At 44.4% G+C, this 26,740-nt stretch overlaps 1 long non-coding RNA gene across 1 annotated transcript in view; it reads right to left on the bottom strand.

Annotated features, from left to right (window-relative positions):
* Positions 1–5,545: 5,545 nt before the first annotated feature.
* The window catches only part of LOC132358740 (uncharacterized), an 82,816-nt gene continuing 61,621 nt past the window's right edge, over positions 5,546–26,740 (bottom strand). The window contains exon 4 of the long non-coding RNA XR_009500488.1: positions 5,546–5,597. This is a non-coding gene — a long non-coding RNA (uncharacterized LOC132358740). The remainder of the gene's footprint in view (positions 5,598–26,740) is intronic.

Here is a 26,740-nt window from a genome sequence, read left to right as displayed (position 1 = left end):
ACATAAGGGTGGACACTCTTGGGGCTGAGAGGTTTGGTGAGGTTGGGTGAGCAAACGCAGACCCTTTAAAGTAATACTGCGTGGTCCCCATCGCATGGGTCGCAAATCTCCAGGTTCAAGGGCATCTTCCTACATCGAAAACATGCATGAGAAAACAAAAAGATGGTACACCATGTGATGGGGAAAGGTTTCTAAAACGCACCTCATTTCTCTTCTCCTTGTGCCCGGCTTCGCCATTCCAGCCGCTTTACTAATAATCTCCCTAATTGGAGCATCAGCACCTTTAACCTCCTGTTCCGTACAGGTTGCAATTTGTCCTGAGGATGAACGGGTAGACGCGGAACCAGTGAGAGACTAGCTCTTGGTGTTGGGACAGGCACAGGTCACTCTATTTTCCCATCAGGAAGAAGAATTAACCACAGGCTCATCCTCCCCCCCGGAACCAGAACAGGGCCTGAAGCCATCCTGCGCTTTTGCGGCCAGCTCCCAAAAAAGCGAGTTGTAAAATGGAGCTTCAGGGCACTGCAATTCACAAACCTGCAGAGTTATAAATGATAACTCTCGTCCACAAATATATTGAGGGAAGGCAAAGAAGAGGATTTGAAATCAAGGCAGAATTGCAGGAAACAGATTTCAGGAGGTAGATTCGAATCGCCTTTAAAGCACATGAAAAGCGGCAAAACGTTGACAATGATGCCCTTGGCCAAAAAGGGCGTATGCGTTTTTTCCTGAATATATTCAGAAAAAAACGCATACGCCCTTTTTGGCCAACCAAGCAACCTGGAAAGGCAAATCAGCGCTACAAAGAAGACTCGCTACCCATCGGTCAAAAGGGCCATGCTGAAAAAAGTCTCAAAACCAGAAATGCAGGACAGGCCATGGAGAAATAGGAGCCTTGCTACACTGATGGGCGGGATGTAAATTGCCAACAGCCACTCTGGAGAAGTGTACGGTGTGTCCGGAAACATCCAAAAAACACAGCTTAGAGAGCATAGGGCACTTCCACTCATGGGGGTATAAATTGGGAAAATGAAAAATCAGCAAGACACAAGCACCCCAAAGTTTAGGGCTGCTCTGTTGACAAGGACCTCCACTTCATTCCACCTTCAATATCCCAGGAAAGAGAAAAATGGATAAAGAAGTTGTGGTCCTTATGTACAATGGAATATCACTCAGCCATGAAATCAATGTCATAAGGCTAGTAGCAGCATGATGAGTGGATTTAGGTACGACGATTCTAAGTGAAATAAGTCACACAGAAAAGGACACTTCTCATAAGGTATCACTTATAGAGGGAATGTAAAAACCGTTACACTTGAACTGAATTACAAAACAGAACAGAGTCACACATGCAGAAAACACACTATGGCTGCTTAACGGGAAAGGTGAGGTGGGGTGATACATAAAACAAGCGTTTCAAATTAGCTCAGATACCGTTCCATAAACCCAATATGTAATAGACAAGACCTACTCCTTTCTCAGAGAACTGGACTCAACACGCCCTATTCACCGCACAAGAATATATCTGACTAGTAATAATCTTAAAACCTATGTATTGATATCTCTCTGTTAGTGTGTCAAGTGGGTGTAAAGTGGCATAAACACAGCAGTGAAAAGCAGCTAAACCCCATTATAAAAATAAATTACTTTTACAAACCCATGAAACAAAGACAGTGAAAGAGAGAGAAATTCTTACACAATGCGTTCAGGGGCTGTGATGCAACCTGGATTGACCATATCTAGACCCACAGCTGGATGAGACATAAGGGTGGACACTCTTGGGGCTGAGAGGTTTGGTGAGGTTGGGTGAGCAAACGCAGACCCTTTAAAGTAATACTGCGTGGTCCCCATCGCATGGGTCGCAAATCTCCAGGTTCAAGGGCATCTTCCTACATCGAAAACATGCATGAGAAAACAAAAAGATGGTACACCATGTGATGGGGAAAGGTTTCTAAAACGCACCTCATTTCTCTTCTCCTTGTGCCCGGCTTCACCATTCCAGACGCTTTACTAATAATCTCCCTACTTGGAGCATCAGCACCTTTAACCTCCTGTTCCGTACAGGTTGCAATTTGTCCTGAGGATGAACGGGTAGACGGGGAACCAGTGAGAGACTAGCTCTTGGTGTTGGGACAGGCACAGGTCACTCTATTTTCCCATCAGGAAGAAGAATTAACCACAGGCTCATCCTCCCCCCCGGAACCAGAACAGGGCCTGAAGCCATCCTGCGCTTTTGCGGCCAGCTCCCAAAAAAGCGAGTTGTAAAATGGAGCTTCAGGGCACTGCAATTCACAAACCTGCAGAGTTATAAATGATAACTCTCGTCCACAAATATATTGAGGGAAGGCAAAGAAGAGGATTTGAAATCAAGGCAGAATTGCAGGAAACAGATTTCAGGAGGTAGAATCGAATCGCCTTTAAAGCACATGAAAAGCGGCAAAACGTTGACAATGATGCCCTTGGCCAAAAAGGGCGTATGCGTTTTTTCCTGAATATATTCAGGAAAAAACGCATACGCCCTTTTTGGCCAACCAAGCAACCTGGAAAGGCAAATCAGCGCTACAAAGAAGACTCGCTACCCATCGGTCAAAAGGGCCATGCTGAAAAAAGTCTCAAAACCAGAAATGCAGGACAGGCCATGGAGAAATGGGAGCCTTGCTACACTGATGGGCGGGATGTAAATTGCCAACAGCCACTCTGGAGAAGTGTACGGTGTGTCCGGAAACATCCAAAAAACACAGCTTAGAGAGCATAGGGCACTTCCACTCATGGGGGTATAAATTGGGAAAATGAAAAATCAGCAAGACACAAGCACCCCAAAGTTTAGGGCTGCTCTGTTGACCAGGACCTCCACTTCATTCCACCTTCAATATCCCAGGAAAGAGAAAAATGGATAAAGAAGTTGTGGTCCTTATGTACAATGGAATATCACTCAGCCATGAAATCAATGTCATAAGGCTAGTAGCAGCATGATGAGTGGATTTAGGTACGACGATTCTAAGTGAAATAAGTCACACAGAAAAGGACACTTCTCATAAGGTATCACTTATAGAGGGAATGTAAAAACCGTTACACTTGAACTGAATTACAAAACAGAACAGAGTCACACATGCAGAAAACACACTATGGCTGCTTAACGGGAAAGGTGAGGTGGGGTGATACATAAAACAAGGGTTTCAAATTAGCTCAGATACCGTTCCATAAACCCAATATGTAATAGACAAGACCTACTCCTTGCTCAGAGAACTGGACTCAACACGCCCTATTCACCGCACAAGAATATATCTGACTAGTAATAATCTTAAAACCTATGTATTGATATCTCTCTGTTAGTGTGTCAAGTGGGTGTAAAGCGGCATAAACACAGCAGTGAAAAGCAGCTAAACCCCATTATAAAAATAAATTACTTTTACAAACCCATGAAACAAAGACAGTGAAAGAGAGAGAAATTCTTACACAATGCGTTCAGGGGCTGTGATGCAACCTGGATTGACCATATCTAGACCCACAGCTGGATGAGACATAAGGGTGGACACTCTTGGGGCTGAGAGGTTTGGTGAGGTTGGGTGAGCAAACGCAGACCCTTTAAAGTAATACTGCGTGGTACCCATCGCATGGGTCCCAAATCTACAGGTTCAAGGGCATATTCCTACATCGAAAACATGCATGAGAAAACAAAAAGATGGTACACCATGTGATGGGGAAAGGTTTCTAAAACGCACCTCATTTCTCTTCTCCTTGTGCCCGGGTTCGCCATTCCAGCCGCTTTACTAATAATCTCCCTACTTGGAGCATCAGCACCTTTAACCTCCTGTTCCGTACAGGTTGCAATTTGTCCTGAGGATGAACGGGTAGACGGGGAACCAGTGAGAGACTAGCTCTTGGTGTTGGGACAGGCACAGGTCACTCTATTTTCCCATCAGGAAGAAGAATTAACCACAGGCTCATCCTCCCCCCCGGAACCAGAACAGGGCCTGAAGCCATCCTGCGCTTTTGCGGCCAGCTCCCAAAAAAGCGAGTTGTAAAATGGAGCTTCAGGGCACTGCAATTCACAAACCTGCAGAGTTATAAATGATAACTCTCGTCCACAAATATATTGAGGGAAGGCAAAGAAGAGGATTTGAAATCAAGGCAGAATTGCAGGAAACAGATTTCAGGAGGTAGATTCGAATCGCCTTTAAAGCACATGAAAAGCGGCAAAACGTTGACAATGATGCCCTTGGCCAAAAAGGGCGTATGTGTTTTTTCCTGAATATATTCAGGAAAAAACGCATACGCCCTTTTTGGCCAACCAAGCAACCTGGAAAGGCAAATCAGCGCTACAAAGAAGACTCGCTACCCATCGGTCAAAAGGGCCATGCTGAAAAAAGTCTCAAAACCAGAAATGCAGGACAGGCCATGGAGAAATGGGAGCCTTGCTACACTGATGGGCGGGATGTAAATTGCCAACAGCCACTCTGGAGAAGTGTACGGTGTGTCCGGAAACATCCAAAAAACACAGCTTAGAGAGCATAGGGCACTTCCACTCATGGGGGTATAAATTGGGAAAATGAAAAATCAGCAAGACACAAGCACCCCAAAGTTTAGGGCTGCTCTGTTGACCAGGACCTCCACTTCATTCCACCTTCAATATCCCAGGAAAGAGAAAAATGGATAAAGAAGTTGTGGTCCTTATGTACAATGGAATATCACTCAGCCATGAAATCAATGTCATAAGGCTAGTAGCAGCATGATGAGTGGATTTAGGTACGACGATTCTAAGTGAAATAAGTCACACAGAAAAGGACACTTCTCATAAGGTATCACTTATAGAGGGAATGTAAAAACCGTTACACTTGAACTGAATTACAAAACAGAACAGAGTCACACATGCAGAAAACACACTATGGCTGCTTAACGGGAAAGGTGAGGTGGGGTGATACATAAAACAAGGGTTTCAAATTAGCTCAGATACCGTTCCATAAACCCAATATGTAATAGACAAGACCTACTCCTTGCTCAGAGAACTGGACTCAACACGCCCTATTCACCGCACAAGAATATATCTGACTAGTAATAATCTTAAAACCTATGTATTGATATCTCTCTGTTAGTGTGTCAAGTGGGTGTAAAGCGGCATAAACACAGCAGTGAAAAGCAGCTAAACCCCATTATAAAAATAAATTACTTTTACAAACCCATGAAACAAAGACAGTGAAAGAGAGCGAAATTCTTACACAATGCGTTCAGGGGCTGTGATGCAACCTGGATTGACCATATCTAGACCCACAGCTGGATGAGACATAAGGGTGGACACTCTTGGGGCTGAGAGGTTTGGTGAGGTTGGGTGAGCAAACGCAGACCCTTTAAAGTAATACTGCGTGGTCCCCATCGCATGGGTCGCAAATCTCCAGGTTCAAGGGCATCTTCCTACATCGAAAACATGCATGAGAAAACAAAAAGATGGTACACCATGTGATGGGGAAAGGTTTCTAAAACGCACCTCATTTCTCTTCTCCTTGTGCCCGGGTTCGCCATTCCAGCCACTTTACTAATAATCTCCCTACTTGGAGCATCAGCACCTTTAACCTCCTGTTCCGTAGAGGTTGCAATTTGTCCTGAGGATGAACGGGTAGACGGGGAACCAGTGAGAGACTAGCTCTTGGTGTTGGGACAGGCACAGGTCACTCTATTTTCCCATCAGGAAGAAGAATTAACCACAGGCTCATCCTCCCCCCCGGAACCAGAACAGGGCCTGAAGCCATCCTGTGCTTTTGCGGCCAGCTCCCAAAAAAGCGAGTTGTAAAATGGAGCTTCAGGGCACTGCAATTCACAAACCTGCAGAGTTATAAATGATAACTCTCGTCCACAAATATATTGAGGGAAGGCAAAGAAGAGGATTTGAAATCAAGGCAGAATTGCAGGAAACAGATTTCAGGAGGTAGATTCGAATCGCCTTTAAAGCACATGAAAAGCGGCAAAACGTTGACAATGATGCCCTTGGCCAAAAAGGGCGTATGCGTTTTTTCCTGAATATATTCAGGAAAAAACGCATACGCCCTTTTTGGCCAACCAAGCAACCTGGAAAGGCAAATCAGCGCTACAAAGAAGACTCGCTACCCATCGGTCAAAAGGGCCATGCTGAAAAAAGTCTCAAAACCAGAAATGCAGGACAGGCCATGGAGAAATGGGAGCCTTGCTACACTGATGGGCGGGATGTAAATTGCCAACAGCCACTCTGGAGAAGTGTACGGTGTGTCCGGAAACATCCAAAAAACACAGCTTAGAGAGCATAGGGCACTTCCACTCATGGGGGTATAAATTGGGAAAATGAAAAATCAGCAAGACACAAGCACCCCAAAGTTTAGGGCTGCTCTGTTGACCAGGACCTCCACTTCATTCCACCTTCAATATCCCAGGAAAGAGAAAAATGGATAAAGAAGTTGTGGTCCTTATGTACAATGGAATATCACTCAGCCATGAAATCAATGTCATAAGGCTAGTAGCAGCATGATGAGTGGATTTAGGTACGACGATTCTAAGTGAAATAAGTCACACAGAAAAGGACACTTCTCATAAGGTATCACTTATAGAGGGAATGTAAAAACCGTTACACTTGAACTGAATTACAAAACAGAACAGAGTCACACATGCAGAAAACACACTATGGCTGCTTAACGGGAAAGGTGAGGTGGGGTGATACATAAAACAAGCGTTTCAAATTAGCTCAGATACCGTTCCATAAACCCAATATGTAATAGACAAGACCTACTCCTTGCTCAGAGAACTGGACTCAACACGCCCTATTCACCGCACAAGAATATATCTGACTAGTAATAATCTTAAAACCTATGTATTGATATCTCTCTGTTAGTGTGTCAAGTGGGTGTAAAGCGGCATAAACACAGCAGTGAAAAGCAGCTAAACCCCATTATAAAAATAAATTACTTTTACAAACCCATGAAACAAAGACAGTGAAAGAGAGAGAAATTCTTACACAATGCGTTCAGGGGCTGTGATGCAACCTGGATTGACCATATCTAGACCCACAGCTGGATGAGACATAAGGGTGGACACTCTTGGGGCTGAGAGGTTTGGTGAGGTTGGGTGAGCAAACGCAGACCCTTTAAAGTAATACTGCGTGGTACCCATTGCATGGGTCCCAAATCTCCAGGTTCAAGGGCATCTTCCTACATCGAAAACATGCATGAGAAAACAAAAAGATGGTACACCATGTGATGGGGAAAGGTTTCTAAAACGCACCTCATTTCTCTTCTCCTTGTGCCCGGGTTCGCCATTCCAGCCGCTTTACTAATAATCTCCCTACTTGGAGCATCAGCACCTTTAACCTCCTGTTCCGTACAGGTTGCAATTTGTCCTGAGGATGAACGGGTAGACGGGGAACCAGTGAGAGACTAGCTCTTGGTGTTGGGACAGGCACAGGTCACTCTATTTTCCCATCAGGAAGAAGAATTAACCACAGGCTCATCCTCCCCCCCGGAACCAGAACAGGGCCTGAAGCCATCCTGCGCTTTTGCGGCCAGCTCCCAAAAAAGCGAGTTGTAAAATGGAGCTTCAGGGCACTGCAATTCACAAACCTGCAGAGTTATAAATGATAACTCTCGTCCACAAATATATTGAGGGAAGGCAAAGAAGAGGATTTGAAATCAAGGCAGAATTGCAGGAAACAGATTTCAGGAGGTAGATTCGAATCGCCTTTAAAGCACATGAAAAGCGGCAAAACGTTGACAATGATGCCCTTGGCCAAAAAGGGCGTATGCGTTTTTTCCTGAATATATTCAGGAAAAAACGCATACGCCCTTTTTGGCCAACCAAGCAACCTGGAAAGGCAAATCAGCGCTACAAAGAAGACTCGCTACCCATCGGTCAAAAGGGCCATGCTGAAAAAAGTCTCAAAACCAGAAATGCAGGACAGGCCATGGAGAAATGGGAGCCTTGCTACACTGATGGGCGGGATGTAAATTGCCAACAGCCACTCTGGAGAAGTGTACGGTGTGTCCGGAAACATCCAAAAAACACAGCTTAGAGAGCATAGGGCACTTCCACTCATGGGGGTATAAATTGGGAAAATGAAAAATCAGCAAGACACAAGCACCCCAAAGTTTAGGGCTGCTCTGTTGACCAGGACCTCCACTTCATTCCACCTTCAATATCCCAGGAAAGAGAAAAATGGATAAAGAAGTTGTGGTCCTTATGTACAATGGAATATCACTCAGCCATGAAATCAATGTCATAAGGCTAGTAGCAGCATGATGAGTGGATTTAGGTACGACGATTCTAAGTGAAATAAGTCACACAGAAAAGGACACTTCTCATAAGGTATCACTTATAGAGGGAATGTAAAAACCGTTACACTTGAACTGAATTACAAAACAGAACAGAGTCACACATGCAGAAAACACACTATGGCTGCTTAACGGGAAAGGTGAGGTGGGGTGATACATAAAACAAGCGTTTCAAATTAGCTCAGATACCGTTCCATAAACCCAATATGTAATAGACAAGACCTACTCCTTGCTCAGAGAACTGGACTCAACACGCCCTATTCACCGCACAAGAATATATCTGACTAGTAATAATCTTAAAACCTATGTATTGATATCTCTCTGTTAGTGTGTCAAGTGGGTGTAAAGCGGCATAAACACAGCAGTGAAAAGCAGCTAAACCCCATTATAAAAATAAATTACTTTTACAAACCCATGAAACAAAGACAGTGAAAGAGAGAGAAATTCTTACACAATGCGTTCAGGGGCTGTGATGCAACCTGGATTGACCATATCTAGACCCACAGCTGGATGAGACATAAGGGTGGACACTCTTGGGGCTGAGAGGTTTGGTGAGGTTGGGTGAGCAAACGCAGACCCTTTAAAGTAATACTGCGTGGTACCCATTGCATGGGTCCCAAATCTCCAGGTTCAAGGGCATCTTCCTACATCGAAAACATGCATGAGAAAACAAAAAGATGGTACACCATGTGATGGGGAAAGGTTTCTAAAACGCACCTCATTTCTCTTCTCCTTGTGCCCGGGTTCGCCATTCCAGCCGCTTTACTAATAATCTCCCTACTTGGAGCATCAGCACCTTTAACCTCCTGTTCCGTACAGGTTGCAATTTGTCCTGAGGATGAACGGGTAGACGGGGAACCAGTGAGAGACTAGCTCTTGGTGTTGGGACAGGCACAGGTCACTCTATTTTCCCATCAGGAAGAAGAATTAACCACAGGCTCATCCTCCCCCCCGGAACCAGAACAGGGCCTGAAGCCATCCTGCGCTTTTGCGGCCAGCTCCCAAAAAAGCGAGTTGTAAAATGGAGCTTCAGGGCACTGCAATTCACAAACCTGCAGAGTTATAAATGATAACTCTCGTCCACAAATATATTGAGGGAAGGCAAAGAAGAGGATTTGAAATCAAGGCAGAATTGCAGGAAACAGATTTCAGGAGGTAGATTCGAATCGCCTTTAAAGCACATGAAAAGCGGCAAAACGTTGACAATGATGCCCTTGGCCAAAAAGGGCGTATGCGTTTTTTCCTGAATATATTCAGGAAAAAACGCATACGCCCTTTTTGGCCAACCAAGCAACCTGGAAAGGCAAATCAGCGCTACAAAGAAGACTCGCTACCCATCGGTCAAAAGGGCCATGCTGAAAAAAGTCTCAAAACCAGAAATGCAGGACAGGCCATGGAGAAATGGGAGCCTTGCTACACTGATGGGCGGGATGTAAATTGCCAACAGCCACTCTGGAGAAGTGTACGGTGTGTCCGGAAACATCCAAAAAACACAGCTTAGAGAGCATAGGGCACTTCCACTCATGGGGGTATAAATTGGGAAAATGAAAAATCAGCAAGACACAAGCACCCCAAAGTTTAGGGCTGCTCTGTTGACCAGGACCTCCACTTCATTCCACCTTCAATATCCCAGGAAAGAGAAAAATGGATAAAGAAGTTGTGGTCCTTATGTACAATGGAATATCACTCAGCCATGAAATCAATGTCATAAGGCTAGTAGCAGCATGATGAGTGGATTTAGGTACGACGATTCTAAGTGTAATAAGTCACACAGAAAAGGACACTTCTCATAAGGTATCACTTATAGAGGGAATGTAAAAACCGTTACACTTGAACTGAATTACAAAACAGAACAGAGTCACACATGCAGAAAACACACTATGGCTGCTTAACGGGAAAGGTGAGGTGGGGTGATACATAAAACAAGCGTTTCAAATTAGCTCAGATACCGTTCCATAAACCCAATATGTAATAGACAAGACCTACTCCTTGCTCAGAGAACTGGACTCAACACGCCCTATTCACCGCACAAGAATATATCTGACTAGTAATAATCTTAAAACCTATGTATTGATATCTCTCTGTTAGTGTGTCAAGTGGGTGTAAAGCGGCATAAACACAGCAGTGAAAAGCAGCTAAACCCCATTATAAAAATAAATTACTTTTACAAACCCATGAAACAAAGACAGTGAAAGAGAGAGAAATTCTTACACAATGCGTTCAGGGGCTGTGATGCAACCTGGATTGACCATATCTAGACCCACAGCTGGATGAGACATAAGGGTGGACACTCTTGGGGCTGAGAGGTTTGGTGAGGTTGGGTGAGCAAACGCAGACCCTTTAAAGTAATACTGCGTGGTACCCATTGCATGGGTCCCAAATCTCCAGGTTCAAGGGCATCTTCCTACATCGAAAACATGCATGAGAAAACAAAAAGATGGTACACCATGTGATGGGGAAAGGTTTCTAAAACGCACCTCATTTCTCTTCTCCTTGTGCCCGGGTTCGCCATTCCAGCCGCTTTACTAATAATCTCCCTACTTGGAGCATCAGCACCTTTAACCTCCTGTTCCGTACAGGTTGCAATTTGTCCTGAGGATGAACGGGTAGACGGGGAACCAGTGAGAGACTAGCTCTTGGTGTTGGGACAGGCAGAGGTCACTCTATTTTCCCATCAGGAAGAAGAATTAACCACAGGCTCATCCTCCCCCCCGGAACCAGAACAGGGCCTGAAGCCATCCTGCGCTTTTGCGGCCAGCTCCCAAAAAAGCGAGTTGTAAAATGGAGCTTCAGGGCACTGCAATTCACAAACCTGCAGAGTTATAAATGATAACTCTCGTCCACAAATATATTGAGGGAAGGCAAAGAAGAGGATTTGAAATCAAGGCAGAATTGCAGGAAACAGATTTCAGGAGGTAGATTCGAATCGCCTTTAAAGCACATGAAAAGCGGCAAAACGTTGACAATGATGCCCTTGGCCAAAAAGGGCGTATGCGTTTTTTCCTGAATATATTCAGGAAAAAACGCATACGCCCTTTTTGGCCAACCAAGCAACCTGGAAAGGCAAATCAGCGCTACAAAGAAGACTCGCTACCCATCGGTCAAAAGGGCCATGCTGAAAAAAGTCTCAAAACCAGAAATGCAGGACAGGCCATGGAGAAATGGGAGCCTTGCTACACTGATGGGCGGGATGTAAATTGCCAACAGCCACTCTGGAGAAGTGTACGGTGTGTCCGGAAACATCCAAAAAACACAGCTTAGAGAGCATAGGGCACTTCCACTCATGGGGGTATAAATTGGGAAAATGAAAAATCAGCAAGACACAAGCACCCCAAAGTTTAGGGCTGCTCTGTTGACCAGGACCTCCACTTCATTCCACCTTCAATATCCCAGGAAAGAGAAAAATGGATAAAGAAGTTGTGGTCCTTATGTACAATGGAATATCACTCAGCCATGAAATCAATGTCATAAGGCTAGTAGCAGCATGATGAGTGGATTTAGGTACGACGATTCTAAGTGAAATAAGTCACACAGAAAAGGACACTTCTCATAAGGTATCACTTATAGAGGGAATGTAAAAACCGTTACACTTGAACTGAATTACAAAACAGAACAGAGTCACACATGCAGAAAACACACTATGGCTGCTTAACGGGAAAGGTGAGGTGGGGTGATACATAAAACAAGGGTTTCAAATTAGCTCAGATACCGTTCCATAAACCCAATATGTAATAGACAAGACCTACTCCTTGCTCAGAGAACTGGACTCAACACGCCCTATTCACCGCACAAGAATATATCTGACTAGTAATAATTTTAAAACCTATGTATTGATATCTCTCTGTTAGTGTGTCATGTGGGTGTAAAGCGGCTTAAACACAGCAGTGAAAAGCAGCTAAACCCCATTATAAAAATAAATTACTTTTACAAACCCATGAAACAAAGACAGTGAAAGAGAGAGAAATTCTTACACAATGCGTTCAGGGGCTGTGATGCAACCTGGATTGACCATATCTAGACCCACAGCTGGATGAGACATAAGGGTGGACACTCTTGGGGCTGAGAGGTTTGGTGAGGTTGGGTGAGCAAACGCAGACCCTTTAAAGTAATACTGCGTGGTACCCATTGCATGGGTCCCAAATCTACAGGTTCATGGGCATATTCCTACATCGAAAACATGCATGAGAAAACAAAAAGATGGTACACCATGTGATGGGGAAAGGTTTCTAAAACGCACCTCATTTCTCTTCTCCTTGTGCCCGGGTTCGCCATTCCAGCCGCTTTACTAATAATCTCCCTACTTGGAGCATCAGCACCTTTAACCTCCTGTTCCGTACAGGTTGCAATTTGTCCTGAGGATGAACGGGTAGACGGGGAACCAGTGAGAGACTAGCTCTTGGTGTTGGGACAGGCACAGGTCACTCTATTTTCCCATCAGGAAGAAGAATTAACCACAGGCTCATCCTCCCCCCCGGAACCAGAACAGGGCCTGAAGCCATCCTGCGCTTTTGCGGCCAGCTCCCAAAAAAGCGAGTTGTAAAATGGAGCTTCAGGGCACTGCAATTCACAAACCTGCAGAGTTATAAATGATAACTCTCGTCCACAAATATATTGAGGGAAGGCAAAGAAGAGGATTTGAAATCAAGGCAGAATTGCAGGAAACAGATTTCAGGAGGTAGATTCGAATCGCCTTTAAAGCACATGAAAAGCGGCAAAACGTTGACAATGATGCCCTTGGCCAAAAAGGGCGTATGCGTTTTTTCCTGAATATATTCAGGAAAAAACGCATACGCCCTTTTTGGCCAACCAAGCAACCTGGAAAGGCAAATCAGCGCTACAAAGAAGACTCGCTACCCATCGGTCAAAAGGGCCATGCTGAAAAAAGTCTCAAAACCAGAAATGCAGGACAGGCCATGGAGAAATGGGAGCCTTGCTACACTGATGAGCGGGATGTAAATTGCCAACAGCCACTCTGGAGAAGTGTACGGTGTGTCCTGAAACATCTAAAAAACACAGCTTAGAGAGCATAGGGCACTTCCACTCATGGGGGTATAAATTGGGAAAATGAAAAATCAGCAAGACACAAGCACCCCAAAGTTTAGGGCTGCTCTGTTGACCAGGACCTCCACTTCATTCCACCTTCAATATCCCAGGAAAGAGAAAAATGGATAAAGAAGTTGTGGTCCTTATGTACAATGGAATATCACTCAGCCATGAAATCAATGTCATAAGGCTAGTAGCAGCATGATGAGTGGATTTAGGTACGACGATTCTAAGTGAAATAAGTCACACAGAAAAGGACACTTCTCATAAGGTATCACTTATAGAGGGAATGTAAAAACCGTTACACTTGAACTGAATTACAAAACAGAACAGAGTCACACATGCAGAAAACACACTATGGCTGCTTAACGGGAAAGGTGAGGTGGGGTGATACATAAAACAAGGGTTTCAAATTAGCTCAGATACCGTTCCATAAACCCAATATGTAATAGACAAGACCTACTCCTTGCTCAGAGAACTGGACTCAACACGCCCTATTCACCGCACAAGAATATATCTGACTAGTAATAATCTTAAAACCTATGTATTGATATCTCTCTGTTAGTGTGTCAAGTGGGTGTAAAGCGGCATAAACACAGCAGTGAAAAGCAGCTAAACCCCATTATAAAAATAAATTACTTTTACAAACCCATGAAACAAAGACAGTGAAAGAGAGAGAAATTCTTACACAATGCGTTCAGGGGCTGTGATGCAACCTGGATTGACCATATCTAGACCCACAGCTGGATGAGACATAAGGGTGGACACTCTTGGGGCTGAGAGGTTTGGTGAGGTTGGGTGAGCAAACGCAGACCCTTTAAAGTAATACTGCGTGGTCCCCATCGCATGGGTCCCAAATCTACAGGTTCAAGGGCATATTCCTACATCGAAAACATGCATGAGAAAACAAAAAGATGGTACACCATGTGATGGGGAAAGGTTTCTAAAACGCACCTCATTTCTCTTCTCCTTGTGCCCGGGTTCGCCATTCCAGCCGCTTTACTAATAATCTCCCTACTTGGAGCATCAGCACCTTTAACCTCCTGTTCCGTACAGGTTGCAATTTGTCCTGAGGATGAACGGGTAGACGGGGAACCAGTGAGAGACTAGCTCTTGGTGTTGGGACAGGCACAGGTCACTCTATTTTCCCATCAGGAAGAAGAATTAACCACAGGCTCATCCTCCCCCCCGGAACCAGAACAGGGCCTGAAGCCATCCTGCGCTTTTGCGGCCAGCTCCCAAAAAAGCGAGTTGTAAAATGGAGCTTCAGGGCACTGCAATTCACAAACCTGCAGAGTTATAAATGATAACTCTCGTCCACAAATATATTGAGGGAAGGCAAAGAAGAGGATTTGAAATCAAGGCAGAATTGCAGGAAACAGATTTCAGGAGGTAGATTCGAATCGCCTTTAAAGCACATGAAAAGCGACAAAACGTTGACAATGATGCCCTTGGCCAAAAAGGGCGTATGCGTTTTTTCCTGAATATATTCAGAAAAAAACGCATACGCCCTTTTTGGCCAACCAAGCAACCTGGAAAGGCAAATCAGCGATACAAAGAAGACTCGCTACCCATCGGTCAAAAGGGCCATGCTGAAAAATGTCTCAAAACCAGAAATGCAGGACAGGCCATGGAGAAATGGGAGCCTTGCTACACTGATGGGCGGGATGTAAATTGCCAACAGCCACTCTGGAGAAGTGTACGGTGTGTCCGGAAACATCCAAAAAACACAGCTTAGAGAGCATAGGGCACTTCCACTCATGGGGGTATAAATTGGGAAAATGAAAAATCAGCAAGACACAAGCACCCCAAAGTTTAGGGCTGCTCTGTTGACCAGGACCTCCACTTCATTCCACCTTCAATATCCCAGGAAAGAGAAAAATGGATAAAGAAGTTGTGGTCCTTATGTACAATGCAATATCACTCAGCCATGAAATCAATGTCATAAGGCTAGTAGCAGCATGATGAGTGGATTTAGGTACGACGATTCTAAGTGAAATAAGTCACACAGAAAAGGACACTTCTCATAAGGTATCACTTATAGAGGGAATGTAAAAACCGTTACACTTGAACTGAATTACAAAACAGAACAGAGTCACACATGCAGAAAACACACTATGGCTGCTTAACGGGAAAGGTGAGGTGGGGTGATACATAAAACAAGGGTTTCAAATTAGCTCAGATACCGTTCCATAAACCCAATATGTAATAGACAAGACCTACTCCTTGCTCAGAGAACTGGACTCAACACGCCCTATTCACCGCACAAGAATATATCTGACTAGTAATAATCTTAAAACCTATGTATTGATATCTCTCTGTTAGTGTGTCAAGTGGGTGTAAAGCGGCATAAACACAGCAGTGAAAAGCAGCTAAACCCCATTATAAAAATAAATTACTTTTACAAACCCATGAAACAAAGACAGTGAAAGAGAGAGAAATTCTTACACAATGCGTTCAGGGGCTGTGATGCAACCTGGATTGACCATATCTAGACCCACAGCTGGATGAGACATAAGGGTGGACACTCTTGGGGCTGAGAGGTTTGGTGAGGTTGGGTGAGCAAACGCAGACCCTTTAAAGTAATACTGCGTGGTACCCATTGCATGGGTCCCAAATCTACAGGTTCAAGGGCATATTCCTACATCGAAAACATGCATGAGAAAACAAAAAGATGGTACACCATGTGATGGGGAAAGGTTTCTAAAACGCACCTCATTTCTCTTCTCCTTGTGCCCGGGTTCGCCATTCCAGCCGCTTTACTAATAATCTCCCTACTTGGAGCATCAGCACCTTTAACCTCCTGTTCCGTACAGGTTGCAATTTGTCCTGAGGATGAACGGGTAGACGGGGAACCAGTGAGAGACTAGCTCTTGGTGTTGGGACAGGCACAGGTCACTCTATTTTCCCATCAGGAAGAAGAATTAACCACAGGCTCATCCTCCCCCCCGGAACCAGAACAGGGCCTGAAGCCATCCTGCGCTTTTGCGGCCTGCTCCCAAAAAAGCGAGTTGTAAAATGGAGCTTCAGGGCACTGCAATTCACAAACCTGCAGAGTTATAAATGATAACTCTCGTCCACAAATATATTGAGGGAAGGCAAAGAAGAGGATTTGAAATCAAGGCAGAATTGCAGGAAACAGATTTCAGGAGGTAGATTCGAATCGCCTTTAAAGCACATGAAAAGCGGCAAAACGTTGACAATGATGCCCTTGGCCAAAAAGGGCGTATGCGTTTTTTCCTGAATATATTCAGGAAAAAACGCATACGCCCTTTTTGGCCAACCAAGCAACCTGGAAAGGCAAATCAGCGCTACAAAGAAGACTCGCTACCCATCGGTCAAAAGGGCCATGCTGAAAAAAGTCTCAAAACCAGAAATGAAGGACACGCCATGGAGAAATGGGAGCCTTGCTACACTGATGAGCGGGATGTAAATTGCCAACAGCCACTCTGGAGAAGTGTACGGTGTGTCCTGAAACATCTAAAAAACACAGCTTAGAGAGCATAGGGCACTTCCACTCATGGGGGTATAAATTGGGAAAATGAAAAATCAGCAAGACACAAGCACCCCAAAGTTTAGGGCTGCTCTGTTGACAAGGACCTCCACTTCATTCCACCTTCAATATCCCAGGAAAGAGAAAAATGGATAAAGAAGTTGTGGTCCTTATGTACAATGGAATATCACTCAGCCATGAAATCAATGTCATAAGGCTAGTAGCAGCATGATGAGTGGATTTAGGTACGACGATTCTAAGTGAAATAAGTCACACAGAAAAGGACACTTCTCATAAGGTATCACTTATAGAGGGAATGTAAAAACCGTTACACTTGAACTGAATTACAAAACAGAACAGAGTCACACATGCAGAAAACACACTATGGCTGCTTAACGGGAAAGGTGAGGTGGGGTGATACATAAAACAAGGGTTTCAAATTAGCTCAGATACCGTTCCATAAACCCAATATGTAATAGACAAGACCTACTCCTTGCTCAGAGAACTGGACTCAACACGCCCTATTCACCGCACAAGAATATATCTGACTAGTAATAATCTTAAAACCTATGTATTGATATCTCTCTGTTAGTGTGTCAAGTGGGTGTAAAGCGGCATAAACACAGCAGTGAAAAGCAGCTAAACCCCATTATAAAAATAAATTACTTTTACAAACCCATGAAACAAAGACAGTGAAAGAGAGAGAAATTCTTACACAATGCGTTCAGGGGCTGTGATGCAACCTGGATTGACCATATCTAGACCCACAGCTGGATGAGACATAAGGGTGGACACTCTTGGGGCTGAGAGGTTTGGTGAGGTTGGGTGAGCAAACGCAGACCCTTTAAAGTAATACTGCGTGGTACCCATCGCATGGGTCCCAAATCTACAGGTTCAAGGGCATATTCCTACATCGAAAACATGCATGAGAAAACAAAAAGATGGTACACCATGTGATGGGGAAAGGTTTCTAAAACGCACCTCATTTCTCTTCTCCTTGTGCCCGGGTTCGCCATTCCAGCCGCTTTACTAATAATCTCCCTACTTGGAGCATCAGCACCTTTAACCTCCTGTTCCGTACAGGTTGCAATTTGTCCTGAGGATGAACGGGTAGACGGGGAACCAGTGAGAGACTAGCTCTTGGTGTTGGGACAGGCACAGGTCACTCTATTTTCCCATCAGGAAGAAGAATTAACCACAGGCTCATCCTCCCCCCCGGAACCAGAACAGGGCCTGAAGCCATCCTGCGCTTTTGCGGCCAGCTCCCAAAAAAGCGAGTTGTAAAATGGAGCTTCAGGGCACTGCAATTCACAAACCTGCAGAGTTATAAATGATAACTCTCGTCCACAAATATATTGAGGGAAGGCAAAGAAGAGGATTTGAAATCAAGGCAGAATTGCAGGAAACAGATTTCAGGAGGTAGATTCGAATCGCCTTTAAAGCACATGAAAAGCGACAAAACGTTGACAATGATGCCCTTGGCCAAAAAGGGCGTATGCGTTTTTTCCTGAATATATTCAGAAAAAAACGCATACGCCCTTTTTGGCCAACCAAGCAACCTGGAAAGGCAAATCAGCGCTACAAAGAAGACTCGCTACCCATCGGTCAAAAGGGCCATGCTGAAAAATGTCTCAAAACCAGAAATGCAGGACAGGCCATGGAGAAATGGGAGCCTTGCTACACTGATGGGCGGGATGTAAATTGCCAACAGCCACTCTGGAGAAGTGTACGGTGTGTCCGGAAACATCCAAAAAACACAGCTTAGAGAGCATAGGGCACTTCCACTCATGGGGGTATAAATTGGGAAAATGAAAAATCAGCAAGACACAAGCACCCCAAAGTTTAGGGCTGCTCTGTTGACCAGGACCTCCACTTCATTCCACCTTCAATATCCCAGGAAAGAGAAAAATGGATAAAGAAGTTGTGGTCCTTATGTACAATGGAATATCACTCAGCCATGAAATCAATGTCATAAGGCTAGTAGCAGCATGATGAGTGGATTTAGGTACGACGATTCTAAGTGAAATAAGTCACACAGAAAAGGACACTTCTCATAAGGTATCACTTATAGAGGGAATGTAAAAACCGTTACACTTGAACTGAATTACAAAACAGAACAGAGTCACACATGCAGAAAACACACTATGGCTGCTTAACGGGAAAGGTGAGGTGGGGTGATACATAAAACAAGCGTTTCAAATTAGCTCAGATACCGTTCCATAAACCCAATATGTAATAGACAAGACCTACTCCTTGCTCAGAGAACTGGACTCAACACACCCTATTCACCGCACAAGAATATATCTGACTAGTAATAATCTTAAAACCTATGTATTGATATCTCTCTGTTAGTGTGTCAAGTGGGTGTAAAGCGGCATAAACACAGCAGTGAAAAGCAGCTAAATCCCATTATAAAAATAAATTACTTTTACAAACCCATGAAACAAAGACAGTAAAAGAGAGAGAAATTCTTACACAATGCGTTCAGGGGCTGTGATGCAACCTGGATTGACCATATCTAGGCCCACAGCTGGATGAGACATAAGGGTGGACACTCTTGGGGCTGAGAGGTTTGGTGAGGTTGGGTGAGCAAACGCAGACCCTTTAAAGTAATACTGCGTGGTCCCCATCGCATGGGTCGCAAATCTCCAGGTTCAAGGGCATCTTCCTACATCGAAAACATGCATGAGAAAACAAAAAGATGGTACACCATGTGATGGGGAAAGGTTTCTAAAACGCACCTCATTTCTCTTCTCCTTGTGCCCGGGTTCGCCATTCCAGCCGCTTTACTAATAATCTCCCTACTTGGAGCATCAGCACCTTTAACCTCCTGTTCCGTACAGGTTGCAATTTGTCCTGAGGATGAACGGGTAGACGGGGAACCAGTGAGAGACTAGCTCTTGGTGTTGGGACAGGCACAGGTCACTCTATTTTCCCATCAGGAAGAAGAATTAACCACAGGCTCATCCTCCCCCCCGGAACCAGAACAGGGCCTGAAGCCATCCTGCGCTTTTGCGGCCAGCTCCCAAAAAAGCGAGTTGTAAAATGGAGCTTCAGGGCACTGCAATTCACAAACCTGCAGAGTTATAAATGATAACTCTCGTCCACAAATATATTGAGGGAAGGCAAAGAAGAGGATTTGAAATCAAGGCAGAATTGCAGGAAACAGATTTCAGGAGGTAGATTCGAATCGCCTTTAAAGCACATGAAAAGCGACAAAACGTTGACAATGATGCCCTTGGCCAAAAAGGGCGTATGCGTTTTTTCCTGAATATATTCAGGAAAAAACGCATACGCCCTTTTTGGCCAACCAAGCAACCTGGAAAGGCAAATCAGCGCTACAAAGAAGACTCGCTACCCATCGGTCAAAAGGGCCATGCTGAAAAATGTCTCAAAACCAGAAATGCAGGACAGGCCATGGAGAAATGGGAGCCTTGCTACACTGATGGGCGGGATGTAAATTGCCAACAGCCACTCTGGAGAAGTGTACGGTGTGTCCGGAAACATCCAAAAAACACAGCTTAGAGAGCATAGGGCACTTCCACTCATGGGGGTATAAATTGGGAAAATGAAAAATCAGCAAGACACAAGCACCCCAAAGTTTAGGGCTGCTCTGTTGACAAGGACCTCCACTTCATTCCACCTTCAATATCCCAGGAAAGAGAAAAATGGATAAAGAAGTTGTGGTCCTTATGTACAATGGAATATCACTCAGCCATGAAATCAATGTCATAAGGCTAGTAGCAGCATGATGAGTGGATTTAGGTACGACGATTCTAAGTGAAATAAGTCACACAGAAAAGGACACTTCTCATAAGGTATCACTTATAGAGGGAATGTAAAAACCGTTACACTTGAACTGAATTACAAAACAGAACAGAGTCACACATGCAGAAAACACACTATGGCTGCTTAACGGGAAAGGTGAGGTGGGGTGATACATAAAACAAGGGTTTCAAATTAGCTCAGATACCGTTCCATAAACCCAATATGTAATAGACAAGACCTACTCCTTGCTCAGAGAACTGGACTCAACACGCCCTATTCACCGCACAAGAATATATCTGACTAGTAATAATTTTAAAACCTATGTATTGATATCTCTCTGTTAGTGTGTCAAGTGGGTGTAAAGCGGCATAAACACAGCAGTGAAAAGCAGCTAAACCCCATTATAAAAATAAATTACTTTTACAAACCCATGAAACAAAGACAGTGAAAGAGAGAGAAATTCTTACACAATGCGTTCAGGGGCTGTGATGCAACCTGGATTGACCATATCTAGACCCACAGCTGGATGAGACATAAGGGTGGACACTCTTGGGGCTGAGAGGTTTGGTGAGGTTGGGTGAGCAAACGCAGACCCTTTAAAGTAATACTGCGTGGTACCCATTGCATGGGTCCCAAATCTACAGGTTCAAGGGCATATTCCTACATCGAAAACATGCATGAGAAAACAAAAAGATGGTACACCATGTGATGGGGAAAGGTTTCTAAAACGCACCTCATTTCTCTTCTCCTTGTGCCCGGGTTCGCCATTCCAGCCGCTTTACTAATAATCTCCCTACTTGGAGCATCAGCACCTTTAACCTCCTGTTCCGTACAGGTTGCAATTTGTCCTGAGGATGAACGGGTAGACGGGGAACCAGTGAGAGACTAGCTCTTGGTGTTGGGACAGGCACAGGTCACTCTATTTTCCCATCAGGAAGAAGAATTAACCACAGGCTCATCCTCCCCCCCGGAACCAGAACAGGGCCTGAAGCCATCCTGCGCTTTTGCGGCCAGCTCCCAAAAAAGCGAGTTGTAAAATGGAGCTTCAGGGCACTGCAATTCACAAACCTGCAGAGTTATAAATGATAACTCTCGTCCACAAATATATTGAGGGAAGGCAAAGAAGAGGATTTGAAATCAAGGCAGAATTGCAGGAAACAGATTTCAGGAGGTAGATTCGAATCGCCTTTAAAGCACATGAAAAGCGGCAAAACGTTGACAATGATGCCCTTGGCCAAAAAGGGCGTATGCGTTTTTTCCTGAATATATTCAGGAAAAAACGCATACGCCCTTTTTGGCCAACCAAGCAACCTGGAAAGGCAAATCAGCGCTACAAAGAAGACTCGCTACCCATCGGTCAAAAGGGCCATGCTGAAAAAAGTCTCAAAACCAGAAATGCAGGACAGGCCATGGAGAAATGGGAGCCTTGCTACACTGATGAGCGGGATGTAAATTGCCAACAGCCACTCTGGAGAAGTGTACGGTGTGTCCTGAAACATCCAAAAAACACAGCTTAGAGAGCATAGGGCACTTCCACTCATGGGGGTATAAATTGGGAAAATGAAAAATCAGCAAGACACAAGCACCCCAAAGTTTAGGGCTGCTCTGTTGACCAGGACCTCCACTTCATTCCACCTTCAATATCCCAGGAAAGAGAAAAATGGATAAAGAAGTTGTGGTCCTTATGTACAATGGAATATCACTCAGCCATGAAATCAATGTCATAAGGCTAGTAGCAGCATGATGAGTGGATTTAGGTACGACGATTCTAAGTGAAATAAGTCACACAGAAAAGGACACTTCTCATAAGGTATCACTTATAGAGGGAATGTAAAAACCGTTACACTTGAACTGAATTACAAAACAGAACAGAGTCACACATGCAGAAAACACACTATGGCTGCTTAACGGGAAAGGTGAGGTGGGGTGATACATAAAACAAGCGTTTCAAATTAGCTCAGATACCGTTCCATAAACCCAATATGTAATAGACAAGACCTACTCCTTGCTCAGAGAACTGGACTCAACACACCCTATTCACCGCACAAGAATATATCTGACTAGTAATAATCTTAAAACCTATGTATTGATATCTCTCTGTTAGTGTGTCAAGTGGGTGTAAAGCGGCATAAACACAGCAGTGAAAAGCAGCTAAATCCCATTATAAAAATAAATTACTTTTACAAACCCATGAAACAAAGACAGTAAAAGAGAGAGAAATTCTTACACAATGCGTTCAGGGGCTGTGATGCAACCTGGATTGACCATATCTAGGCCCACAGCTGGATGAGACATAAGGGTGGACACTCTTGGGGCTGAGAGGTTTGGTGAGGTTGGGTGAGCAAACGCAGACCCTTTAAAGTAATACTGCGTGGTCCCCATCGCATGGGTCGCAAATCTCCAGGTTCAAGGGCATCTTCCTACATCGAAAACATGCATGAGAAAACAAAAAGATGGTACACCATGTGATGGGGAAAGGTTTCTAAAACGCACCTCATTTCTCTTCTCCTTGTGCCCGGGTTCGCCATTCCAGCCGCTTTACTAATAATCTCCCTACTTGGAGCATCAGCACCTTTAACCTCCTGTTCCGTACAGGTTGCAATTTGTCCTGAGGATGAACGGGTAGACGGGGAACCAGTGAGAGACTAGCTCTTGGTGTTGGGACAGGCACAGGTCACTCTATTTTCCCATCAGGAAGAAGAATTAACCACAGGCTCATCCTCCCCCCCGGAACCAGAACAGGGCCTGAAGCCATCCTGCGCTTTTGCGGCCAGCTCCCAAAAAAGCGAGTTGTAAAATGGAGCTTCAGGGCACTGCAATTCACAAACCTGCAGAGTTATAAATGATAACTCTCGTCCACAAATATATTGAGGGAAGGCAAAGAAGAGGATTTGAAATCAAGGCAGAATTGCAGGAAACAGATTTCAGGAGGTAGATTCGAATCGCCTTTAAAGCACATGAAAAGCGGCAAAACGTTGACAATGATGCCCTTGGCCAAAAAGGGCATATGCGTTTTTTCCTGAATATATTCAGGAAAAAACGCATACGCCCTTTTTGGCCAACCAAGCAACCTGGAAAGGCAAATCAGCGCTACAAAGAAGACTCGCTACCCATCGGTCAAAAGGGCCATGCTGAATAAAGTCTCAAAACCAGAAATGCAGGACAGGCCATGGAGAAATGGGAGCCTTGCTACACTGATGAGCGGGATGTAAATTGCCAACAGCCACTCTGGAGAAGTGTACGGTGTGTCCTGAAACATCTAAAAAACACAGCTTAGAGAGCATAGGGCACTTCCACTCATGGGGGTATAAATTGGGAAAATGAAAAATCAGCAAGACACAAGCACCCCAGAGTTTAGGGCTGCTCTGTTGACCAGGACCTCCACTTCATTCCACCTTCAATATCCCAGGAAAGAGAAAAATGGATAAAGAAGTTGTGGTCCTTATGTACAATGGAATATCACTCAGCCATGAAATCAATGTCATAAGGCTAGTAGCAGCATGATGAGTGGATTTAGGTACGACGATTCTAAGTGAAATAAGTCACACAGAAAAGGACACTTCTCATAAGGTATCACTTATAGAGGGAATGTAAAAACCGTTACACTTGAACTGAATTACAAAACAGAACAGAGTCACACATGCAGAAAACACACTATGGCTGCTTAACGGGAAAGGTGAGGTGGGGTGATACATAAAACAAGGGTTTCAAATTAGCTCAGATACCGTTCCATAAACCCAATATGTAATAGACAAGAACTACTCCTTGCTCAGAGAACTGGACTCAACACGCCCTATTCACCGCACAAGAATATATCTGACTAGTAATAATTTTAAAACCTATGTATTGATATCTCTCTGTTAGTGTGTCAAGTGGGTGTAAAGCGGCATAAACACAGCAGTGAAAAGCAGCTAAACCCCATTATAAAAATAAATTACTTTTACAAACCCATGAAACAAAGACAGTGAAAGAGAGAGAAATTCTTACACAATGCGTTCAGGGGCTGTGATGCAACCTGGATTGACCATATCTAGACCCACAGCTGGATGAGACATAAGGGTGGACACTCTTGGGGCTGAGAGGTTTGGTGAGGTTGGGTGAGCAAACGCAGACCCTTTAAAGTAATACTGCGTGGTACCCATCGCATGGGTCCCAAATCTACAGGTTCAAGGGCATATTCCTACATCGAAAACATGCATGAGAAAACAAAAAGATGGTACACCATGTGATGGGGAAAGGTTTCTAAAACGCACCTCATTTCTCTTCTCCTTGTGCCCGGGTTCGCCATTCCAGCCGCTTTACTAATAATCTCCCTACTTGGAGCATCAGCACCTTTAACCTCCTGTTCCGTACAGGTTGCAATTTGTCCTGAGGATGAACGGGTAGACGGGGAACCAGTGAGAGACTAGCTCTTGGTGTTGGGACAGGCACAGGTCACTCTATTTTCCCATCAGGAAGAAGAATTAACCACAGGCTCATCCTCCCCCCCGGAACCAGAACAGGGCCTGAAGCCATCCTGCGCTTTTGCGGCCAGCTCCCAAAAAAGCGAGTTGTAAAATGGAGCTTCAGGGCACTGCAATTCACAAACCTGCAGAGTTATAAATGATAACTCTCGTCCACAAATATATTGAGGGAAGGCAAAGAAGAGGATTTGAAATCAAGGCAGAATTGCAGGAAACAGATTTCAGGAGGTAGATTCGAATCGCCTTTAAAGCACATGAAAAGCGGCAAAACGTTGACAATGATGCCCTTGGCCAAAAAGGGCGTATGCGTTTTTTCCTGAATATATTCAGGAAAAAACGCATACGCCCTTTTTGGCCAACCAAGCAACCTGGAAAGGCAAATCAGCGCTACAAAGAAGACTCGCTACCCATCGGTCAAAAGGGCCATGCTGAAAAAAGTCTCAAAACCAGAAATGCAGGACAGGCCATGGAGAAATGGGAGCCTTGCTACACTGATGAGCGGGATGTAAATTGCCAACAGCCACTCTGGAGAAGTGTACGGTGTGTCCTGAAACATCCAAAAAACACAGCTTAGAGAGCATAGGGCACTTCCACTCATGGGGGTATAAATTGGGAAAATGAAAAATCAGCAAGACACAAGCACCCCAAAGTTTAGGGCTGCTCTGTTGACCAGGACCTCCACTTCATTCCACCTTCAATATCCCAGGAAAGAGAAAAATGGATAAAGAAGTTGTGGTCCTTATGTACAATGGAATATCACTCAGCCATGAAATCAATGTCATAAGGCTAGTAGCAGCATGATGAGTGGATTTAGGTACGACGATTCTAAGTGAAATAAGTCACACAGAAAAGGACACTTCTCATAAGGTATCACTTATAGAGGGAATGTAAAAACCGTTACACTTGAACTGAATTACAAAACAGAACAGAGTCACACATGCAGAAAACACACTATGGCTGCTTAACGGGAAAGGTGAGGTGGGGTGATACATAAAACAAGCGTTTCAAATTAGCTCAGATACCGTTCCATAAACCCAATATGTAATAGACAAGACCTACTCCTTGCTCAGAGAACTGGACTCAACACACCCTATTCACCGCACAAGAATATATCTGACTAGTAATAATCTTAAAACCTATGTATTGATATCTCTCTGTTAGTGTGTCAAGTGGGTGTAAAGCGGCATAAACACAGCAGTGAAAAGCAGCTAAATCCCATTATAAAAATAAATTACTTTTACAAACCCATGAAACAAAGACAGTAAAAGAGAGAGAAATTCTTACACAATGCGTTCAGGGGCTGTGATGCAACCTGGATTGACCATATCTAGGCCCACAGCTGGATGAGACATAAGGGTGGACACTCTTGGGGCTGAGAGGTTTGGTGAGGTTGGGTGAGCAAACGCAGACCCTTTAAAGTAATACTGCGTGGTCCCCATCGCATGGGTCGCAAATCTCCAGGTTCAAGGGCATCTTCCTACATCGAAAACATGCATGAGAAAACAAAAAGATGGTACACCATGTGATGGGGAAAGGTTTCTAAAACGCACCTCATTTCTCTTCTCCTTGTGCCCGGGTTCGCCATTCCAGCCGCTTTACTAATAATCTCCCTACTTGGAGCATCAGCACCTTTAACCTCCTGTTCCGTACAGGTTGCAATTTGTCCTGAGGATGAACGGGTAGACGGG

Source organism: Balaenoptera ricei, unplaced genomic scaffold (genome assembly GCF_028023285.1).
Source record: "Balaenoptera ricei isolate mBalRic1 unplaced genomic scaffold, mBalRic1.hap2 scaffold_176, whole genome shotgun sequence".
Taxonomy (NCBI): Eukaryota; Metazoa; Chordata; class Mammalia; order Artiodactyla; family Balaenopteridae; genus Balaenoptera; species Balaenoptera ricei.
The sequence above is the reverse complement of the archived record's forward strand: the minus strand, read 5'-3'. Positions and strand labels throughout refer to the sequence as shown.